Here is a 9469-nt window from a genome sequence, read left to right as displayed (position 1 = left end):
GGGTCATTTAGAGGTCAGTGCCAGCTGGGGGCGGCCTTTCCAGTCTAAGCTGGGACACCCAGGGCAGGGATAAGGTAACTGCCAACCATAAACCCAGCCACCTTTCAACCCACTAGAAAGACCCAGCCTCAGGTACACATGGTTGATATTAGGGCCCAAGAAACGTTTTCAAATCAGGTGGTGGCTGAATCACAGGAATGTAAAGGAGAAGCAGTTATTTCGTCTAGAAGCCTGGATCTAATTTTGTTGGAAATCCAAAAATAAGTGCCTACTTCATGTTACTTTAATGTTTAATAATGCCCATCAAATATTCATGTACAAACAGAGTAAGATGATAAGAAATCTCCTTTATTTCTCCAAATTTAATAAAAACAAAACAATTTTCTACCATTTGCGAGTTACCCTTGTCCCTGTGCATTTTTAATGCTGTGCACTGCCCACACATTTGAAGTGATGCACGGGACTCACTGGCCGTGCATCTGGTGGGGGGCATGGAGGGAGGGCATGCCGCCTATAACATAGCTAGCACCTCCTTAAAAATACACCCACTTAGAACATTTCCCAGTATTTCCAGTTTGAAATCTTAAGTGCAAGGGACTTCGTGATTAATGAGTCTGCATGGGGCCACAGGCAGGAACTGAAAACCCATTCTTTGAAATTAGCCAGAAAAATTCTAGTGTGTGTTGGCAGCTCTGTGTTTCTAAGGAGTTGAAGTCCCTTCCTAGGAGGACAGCAGCCCACACTTGTTCAGGCCTCCCGTGAGCATTCTAGAGGGAATACAATTAGGCTGAAGAATAACAGCTGCAAGAAAACCAAAGGAGTCTTTTGCATATGGTGTTTGTTTGCAAAACAATGAACTTCTTTATTACTTAAGGAAGTACAGCTCAGTTGTCAAAAATGTTACACCCTCTCAAGGTTTGGGGAAACAAGTGACAGGACTCGGGGAGGTGGAAACAAAAGGAGAGTTGAAACTGCACATGTATTCCCACCTGTAACATAAGTGCTACTGAGGAATATCGGACCAGATCACAAAGCATTCCAGAAGCATCCCTTAAATCAGAAAAGGAACTTAATTATCTACTCTTTCCCCACTGTCTTGGGGGACTGACCTGCAATTCTCACCCCCAGGAACTCATTTTATCTGTGCAGCTTAAGACCAACTGAGAGGCTCAGGCGAGCCTGGAGAAACCTTTTCTTTCCTCCTTGAAGTTTCTAATGGAGGACACACATGGCAGAGGCTTCACCTCTTTTTATGTGCTACTGATCCTGGTTTTGTTTCTTCCTACAGGCCAACTCTTTAGGTAAAATGAATTGCAATTTTTTCCCTTTTTCATTTTACCCTTTTACTCTTTTATTATTTACATCTGGAGGTTGTTCCCTTATTTATGTCTTTCTCCCCAGTTCCCCCAAACACTCCCTTCCTCACAGAGCTGCAAGGCATCATGGTTCTTAGTTCTCAGCAGGAGAACTCCACACTGTCTTCAAACAAATAATTACGGGGAAGGTTAGAGGTTCACTCAAAGGTCATTTCTTTGGATACTCGTCAGAATGTTTACATTAGTAAAAACGGGGTCCGCTCAAAAGGGTGTTCAATGGGGGACACATAACAATGCAGAACATTAAAAAAGCATTCTGTGTGCTAGCAGGTCGTTATAGAAGCGCTGAACTTGGAGATGCCACTCCGGTATTACATTTTCAACTAGTTACCATGGCATGGACTGGATGTTCACTAGCAGTTCTGGTGATGGCCTTTCTTTGCCCGGTTCTGCTAAACAAATATGCATAGAAGCCTCTGAAGGTTTTCAACTAGATCCTTTTTTACAAAGGGTCATAGAGATTCTGCTTTTTTTTTTCTTTTTTTTCACTTGGGTTCCATTTAGCTTCTCTGAATTTTTGTTCTCAAACAATGTTTTTGATCCATAGTGTTCTATCTTGCCAGGATCATAATTCTACCACATTCTTTCAAATCACACAGAATTTTAAAAACATATGGGCCCCAATTTTTCAGAAATCTCTTAACTTACAACTCCTGCCAATTGTCAACTCCCCTGATCTTGGGATATCTTACAAACACCATAGATGTTGTTATCAAAATTACCAATGAATGAGTTGACTTTAAGAACAATTTAACACGAGAAAAATGCAATTACCCCACTGTACTGATGATCTGCAGGCCACTCTTAGAAAACACATCAATGTACATACAATGGAGACATTTAACTATAGATTTTAAAAATTCAGACTAGGAGTACTTTTTATTTCTTTAGTATTACTAGGATAAAATTTCCAAATGCAACCTTTCCCTAAATTACATGACAAGAAATTTTTTCCACTTCCTCTGATCTATATTTTAAAATGACCTTATTCAATGCTCAAGTAGTAAACAGAATATCAAGTTTTGATTCTACTTAAAATGTGAAGACTCTAAAATTGAAAATACACTGATCTTCAATCTTTTAAGGTCCAAGCTCCATTCAGATGGAAAAACGCAACTCACTGGTTCAAAGACAAAAGACTTGTCTTAAAAAGGCTCAAAAGGTTTTTTTGGATATTAAATGGGTCTTACAAAATAACATTTTGATGAGTTAAGTGTAAATGAATCAGACACATATGGATTAAGTTATCCTTGAATTTCACACGGGTTTAAAAAATAAGGGGAAAAGAGGGTCTTGGCAAAAACATTTTGGACTTTGCCAAACCCAAAACATTTGAAAAATTGCTGAAGACATCCAACTAACCAAAATGCAGCAAGCTGCACCCAACTTTAATGAAAACCCCCACAAGTTATTTCCAATTCAAAGCCTGTTAAGTTTCTCATCTGTATCTGATATTAAAAATTTTTCTAAAGTTTTAATGTCATCCCAGAATGATTCTGAAGTTGAGGACATGTAATACACTTCTTTATTGGTATAAACAATTTAACCTGAAATTACAAAGTCTTTTAGAAATTAAATAGCTCTTAAAAACATTCTGAGATTTGTAAAACTTGTGTGCAAAATGTGCCATATATGATAAATGCCATAAATAAAATGTGCCAGTGAGCCTAGTGCCTTATCCAGATTTCACTTAGAAAAAATTTTCATTAGCCTCATTGTGACTTTTTTTAAGGGCTACAGATAATTCCATTAGTGACTCCCATAGGGAATGAGTGCCCTAAAGTGCACAAGTTCCATTGATTTGTATTGAACACAAAGTTAGTACCCAGGCTCACACAAAGACTCGGGAGAGTATCTACTAAGACTATCTACTTTCTCGCTAAATTTTACAAAAATAGAAAATGCATTAGTATGTGCGATTCTTAAAAATCATACACTGACTGTTAGCTTAAAAATAACTCAATTATAGAAATAAATTCAATGACTTTCCAAGAATCATGAGGCCCTTTTGAGTCAACTCAGAGATGAGAAAAGAACGTATTAAAAAGAGAAAACGCAAGAGAGCAAAATATCACTGAAATCTCCTCTTGCCGTCTTACTGGAGGAGAGAGCTCCTGGAGACCTCCCAGCCTCCAATCCCCACCTCGGTCCCCACAGAAGAGCCAAACTTTTCAACTTTGCATATTTTTCTGCAACTGAAATTTGACCATGGTGGTTTTCCTTTGAAAGCTTTTTCACTCCAAAGCATATTTCAGATTGATAGAAGTAGGCTTAGGTGTCATTCCTGGTTGTTGGTTGATTTCTCTCCTTTTCTTTCTCCCCCTCCCTCCCCTTCTTTTTAAATGACTGATAAATCCCTTCTTTCTGGTTCACTAACTTCATGCCACACCTGGTAACCAACTTCTTTAGGCAGCATTCCTTTTATTAGAAAATGTAGGCCTCTGTGGAGTCACCTGGAAAGCCGCCAGCCCTGAAGGCGCTGAGGAGGAACCAAGGATCCCTGCGCTGAAGCTTTTCCATGGATGGGTCTGGTCAAGGAAGGGGGCTGAACTGTACAAGAGGGATCAGATTATCTTGGAAGAGGTGTTATAAGCAGCTTGGTGACTGGGGACCTGTTGAAAAAGGAAGAAGTTCTGCTTCTCCACTTTACCCAGCCATGGGACTCATCAGTGAGGGTGCTTATTCACAAAGCTTGCTACTGCTTGGTGTCTGATACAATGAAGCCTCAACCTTGACAAATCAGTTATCAAGTTTCTTCACTTTTTTTCTTCACACACACAAAAAGCAAGTTGTTTTTTTTTTTTTTTTTTCTGTGCTCTGGTCATGGCTAAGAGTGGGGTTTTCTCAGTAAGATTCACTGAAATGGTTACATTGGTGAATTAAGCAGGCTTAATGTCTTTGAGTATGTACTCGGGCACATGAATGATTGAGTCATGGTGTAGCCATGAGTTTTTCACTGATGGCCACACAATGGATCTTTTCTCACGAACAACTGTGAGCAAAGTAAGGTAAATGAATGAAATTCATGGGCCACTCAGAAACACATTCACAGTTCATAATTTCCTCAAGCTACAGATTAATTTAGAATTTGATAGATACTAGACCTGTCTACAACTCTGAAAACGCATGAACTAATTACTCATACATTTATAACATGAACACATGATGCTAATCTGGCATCACAAACATTTTGCAGCTTTAGGAATATGCCTTGAGTAGTAGAACATTCAAGTTGAACACAAAAGGCTCTGGACAAAATTCTAAGTAGCTAATACTTATCTTTAATGACCTTCTAATGTGTTCTTTCAATATTCTTTTACCTAATTCTTCCCTGAAGTTACAGGGCTTACGTAGGTTCTTTACTAAAATACCCTACTTTGGGCAAACCCTTCTCAATTATTGTTCCATATTCCAGACTTCTCCATAGAACAAAGTGATGGAGAGGGTAGGCTCATATTCTCTGCCCTTTACTTGCTGTGTGACCTTGGGCAAGTCTACGTAAACTTCCAGGCCTCTGTTTGTTTCCTGTCTATAACAGGGCACTGGTTGAGACCAGATTGTTTTGAGGATTAAGGAAGATATTGTATGTAAAATCCTTGGCACAGTGCCTGACACATAGTAAGAGCTCATTAAATGTTAGCTTACACTCAAAATGCACCTACCCAATGTCCCCTCCTAAAGAGCTCTGTCCTCTCATAGGAATAATTAAGACTTGGTGGGTGACTATTAAGCAAATCCATGCTGAGCTGAAGAAAGGTAATCATGTGTTCTACTCTTACAAGTATCATGTGTCCATGTGCTAGTTCTTTCCCAAGGTCACAGCTAATTTAAATGTATAATGCCCTGGGGGGATTTTAGACACTGTAGTGGGCATCTGCTGGGGGGCTGGGTAGTGGGGCAAGTTATTTTGGAATCACACTCTCTAAAATGGTTCTCCACACCTGCAGGTCTAAGTGTGTTCCATGGACCAGTCACATCAACATCACAATGAGTCTGTTAGAACTGTAGAAACAGAGTAGTCCTCACCCTGGCACTACTGAATACTGAATTAGGATTTGAAAAGAGGTCCAGGTGATCTATACACATTTAAGTTTTAGAGGTCCTGCTGGAGATCACATAGCAAATAGATGATTGGGCCTTCTTCCTAAGAACAGAAATCTACAAAGATCAAGTTTTAAGCATGAAACTTAGCTATGAAAATGCATGTATTACCCTCTTAAATTATCTCAGACCTAAATAGTCTTTTAATCCCTTGCCTCGGGCAAACAAAAATTTATAATAATTTTAATTCATTTTATTCCATGCATACTCCTAAAGGAAAAGTTTGGCCAATAAAATGCTTTTTGTGGAAACTGTTACCTTTCAGTCTCTCCGGGATGGGCAGAAGGAAGATGGCAGAATTTTATTTCTTTTCTTTTTTTACATGTATTTCTGTAGTGTTTGAGTTTTAATAAGAAGTATAATTGTTTTTATCATTAAATTTCAAAGGTGACCTGGATAATTTGGCATCTTATCTGATTAAGGTTTATATGGCCAATAGTGGAAACTTTTCAATAAAAGTATTTGGGAAATTTTCTCTACGATAGGGAATTATCTTTTGTTTCCCTTATAATATGGAGCAACAATAAACACTATTCCATAAGTATAATCAGACTTGAGGGCATGTAACAAAACATCCCAGCGGGTTATGATTTTGAAGTAATGGTATTCTTACAGAATGCCATCAGATTATTCATATGTGGCTATTTATCACTGACTATAAAAGTGATCCTTCAAAGCCACTTGAAAGCAAGGGAGGAGAAAACACGCACACTTCCTTAGCTAGTCATATCAAGGATCTATCCTCTTAAAGATAAAATACTAAGTCAATAGATATAAGTTGTAATATATTACCTCATCCTGTACATGATTAATGGCAGATGGAAATCAACTAGAAACTGAATTACTTTGGAAATTTTACTACTGACATTAAAATTCCAGATCTGTATGGCGACACACCTTATGGGGCTTCTGAAAACAACTCTTTTGCAGACATAGAACATCTATAACTTTGCTCAACTCTATCAGCATAGAAAGCAGAAGTCATCATTTTCACATTACCAATTACCCAGTACCTGTTCATCTACCTAAACACTACAGCCCGACTGAGCTTTGAAAAGTCAACCAGTCACTTGATATCAGTTACACACATTTAAGCCAATTCTCATTATGTTCCTAGCCATTTACTAATTCACTCTAAGAGGAGAAGATCCCAACAAATCTAGTATCTTTTTAGCTTTCATGATCACCTTTGATTGAAGTATTAATTCTTTATCCTACTTCTCAGTGGAAACTACCTAAGCATTAACTTGCCAAAAATGCACCAAGCTGTTTAGCAATTATGTATTAGGTATGTTTGAGGAGATCAAGGTGCACTCACATGCCCTCTGCTATGGATATCTCTCTGATTAGCTTGTCATCTGCTCAGAAGAAGATGTAGGCTGATTCTCCCATATAGTCTAGCAGGCCAGCTGTTAGCTGCCTGTCAAGCCCTCAAGTGGACAAGTAGTCCAGGAGCAAAAATGTCACTCCTTTGATCTGGCAAGGAGCAGCTGCTGATTTATAGAGTAGGACTTTGTTCTTCCGTTCTATTTTACTTTCTTTCCTAAGGCAGAACCACAAAATCCAGGAGAAAAAAAAAAGTGCCGTTCCCAGCAACATCAACAAGCTCTGACAACTGCAACAGGGTTTTTCTTGGCCCTAACAAAGCTCTCAGGCATCTCCTTTGACGCTCACCTTTCCCCCCCCCCACTCCCCCCCCACCGCCATTTTGTGCAATGCGGTAGTTATTGTTTAATTCAGCTTCTGTAAATGGAATGGACTGTGGCCAGCAAGCCTGGGGCATAAACACACCTGTATGAAAGAAGCCTTATTGTAGCAACCATCTACAAGCAAGCTCACATGAACCACACGTTCCTGAGTTCAGAAAGAATGCTCCATTTTTTCCTGACAGCAAATTTTACCCTAAGTGAATTTCTATTTTTGGTGCCACCAACCTGCGATGACCACATTTGAACTGTTCCTCTCCAATAGCACTGCACTCTTTAAATCAAAGAGAAAAAAGGATTAGATGTTTTTTAAATCTGTGAGCAAACATATCCATCAAAAATGTTTATCTGCTGTCAATAGTCTCAATCATTAAGAGCTGAATTGAACATCCAGAAAGGCTTTAGCAAATGTAATATCAAAGATTCCATAATGTTGATTTCATTACCCCTGATTTATACTGACATGGGCTTTCTGAGTAACATATAAGGAAGAAAATCAACAAAATCTACATAAGCCATACGCATTGTCTTGCTAAGAATTTTGCATACACTTAATCCTATTCTCAACGGATAAATCTGTCAGGTCAGAGATGTCCTATCACATGAGTAGAACATGAAACAACATGGCCTTGAGATAAACTGTGAGAAGTCATCAGCCATATGGATGCATGTACATGTATTGTGTGTGCATATGTGTATATGTACATGTACATGTATGTGCACACACCTACATATGGCAATAAACTTTGCCAGAGACTAATACCTGGCTAGGTTTTCTGTGCTAGTGCTGAAGAAAGAAAGATACACACACACATATTGATATCTGTGTACATATGTATATATCTGTATATCATATATATATGTATATACATGTATATATCTGTTTCATATATACATATATATATGAAAGAGTTATCGACTCTAGGATATTTAACCACATAGGTCACATAGGTCAAAGACAGGAATTTTGTGGGTGGTGGAAATGCTGACAACAAAGGAGAAAAAAACAGTTGGTAAAACTCCTTGTGTCTACTTGGGTCATGCCTGCTATGTTCTAGTGTTTGCTCTCTTCTCTACCTTTTTCACTTTCCAGGGAATAGCGATTTTTGTCAGCCTCATTTCTTGTTTTATGCTATGTTGCCCTTTGGTGAGTCAAAAGTTACTAAGCACCCACCTCCTCAATGTTCAGGGAATTGTACTAGTAGGATGCTTTCTCCGGGAGTGTGTGTGTATCCCAGTGAGAGACTGGGTTCTGGAGAGTGGACAATAGTGGGTAGGAAGGGAAAGCAAGGTGTAGGGGAGCAGGGATTACGTAAGGCCTATTTTCATCCTTTTTCCATCCTAAAAAAATTGGAATGAATAATTTTTAAGGTCCATAGTAATCTGTACACGTGCCATGTAAAAATCTTCCTCATTCTATACTTAACAAAACACAAGTTTAATGACACAATACAAGGTCATATATAAGAAGAAATTACATGTAACACATAAATATATAATTATGCGACTCTCTCTATATTTAAAATTTTCAAAAGGCAGTACATGCCTTTAAAGAGTTTTACTCTTCACACCCACAGAAACCAACTGAAAATCACAATTTGATAATACCTAATAATTGCAAATCACAAATTTACCACACTCAGTAAATAGGTGTGAATAGGGTAGGGCCATTTGAAAAGTCAGATGGAAGTTCATTACTGAATTTGTGGAGGAAGAAAGTTGAATCAGATTAAAAGAGCATAGAATACTGGAGAGGCAGGAAATAAGGAAATGGCATGCTTACAAAGACACTAAGGCAGACTAGGGCCCATTTTGTGCAAGGGAATTGAATTCAGACTGGCTCCTGGTTTTAGAAAAGCTGACTAGAGTTAACAAACTGGTGGAAGTTCTCTGTCCCACTGCCCCCAATTTTATTGAGGTTCAATTGACATATAACATTGTGTAAGTTTAAGATATAATGTGTTGGTTCGATAACCATATATATTGCAAAATGATAGCCACCATTAGCATTAGTGAACACCTCTGTCATGTCATGCAGTTTCCATTTCTTTTTTGTGATGGAGAACACTTAAGATCTACTCTTCTAGCAACATTCAAGTACATTCTATAGTATGGCTAACTATAGTCACCATGCTGTTCAGTAGGTCCCCAGAACTTATTCTTCTTCCAACTGGAAGTCCGTACCCTTTGACCAACACCTCCCCATTTCTCCCCTCTAGTGAAAGTTCTTTTTTTTTTTAATTTTTTAAATGTTTATTTCTGAGACAGAGACAGAGCATGAGTGGG

At 38.5% G+C, this 9469-nt stretch overlaps 1 protein-coding gene across 10 annotated transcripts in view; it reads right to left on the bottom strand.

The window, feature by feature from the left end:
• MEIS2 (Meis homeobox 2) overlaps positions 1–9469 on the bottom strand; it is a 211113-nt gene that overhangs the window by 6220 nt on the left and 195424 nt on the right. The gene's annotated exons all lie outside the window — the stretch shown is intronic.

The sequence above is a fragment of the Leopardus geoffroyi genome, chromosome B3, assembly GCF_018350155.1.
Source record: "Leopardus geoffroyi isolate Oge1 chromosome B3, O.geoffroyi_Oge1_pat1.0, whole genome shotgun sequence".
NCBI classification, from domain to species: Eukaryota; Metazoa; Chordata; class Mammalia; order Carnivora; family Felidae; genus Leopardus; species Leopardus geoffroyi.
This window is presented reverse-complemented; position numbering and strand designations above follow the sequence as displayed.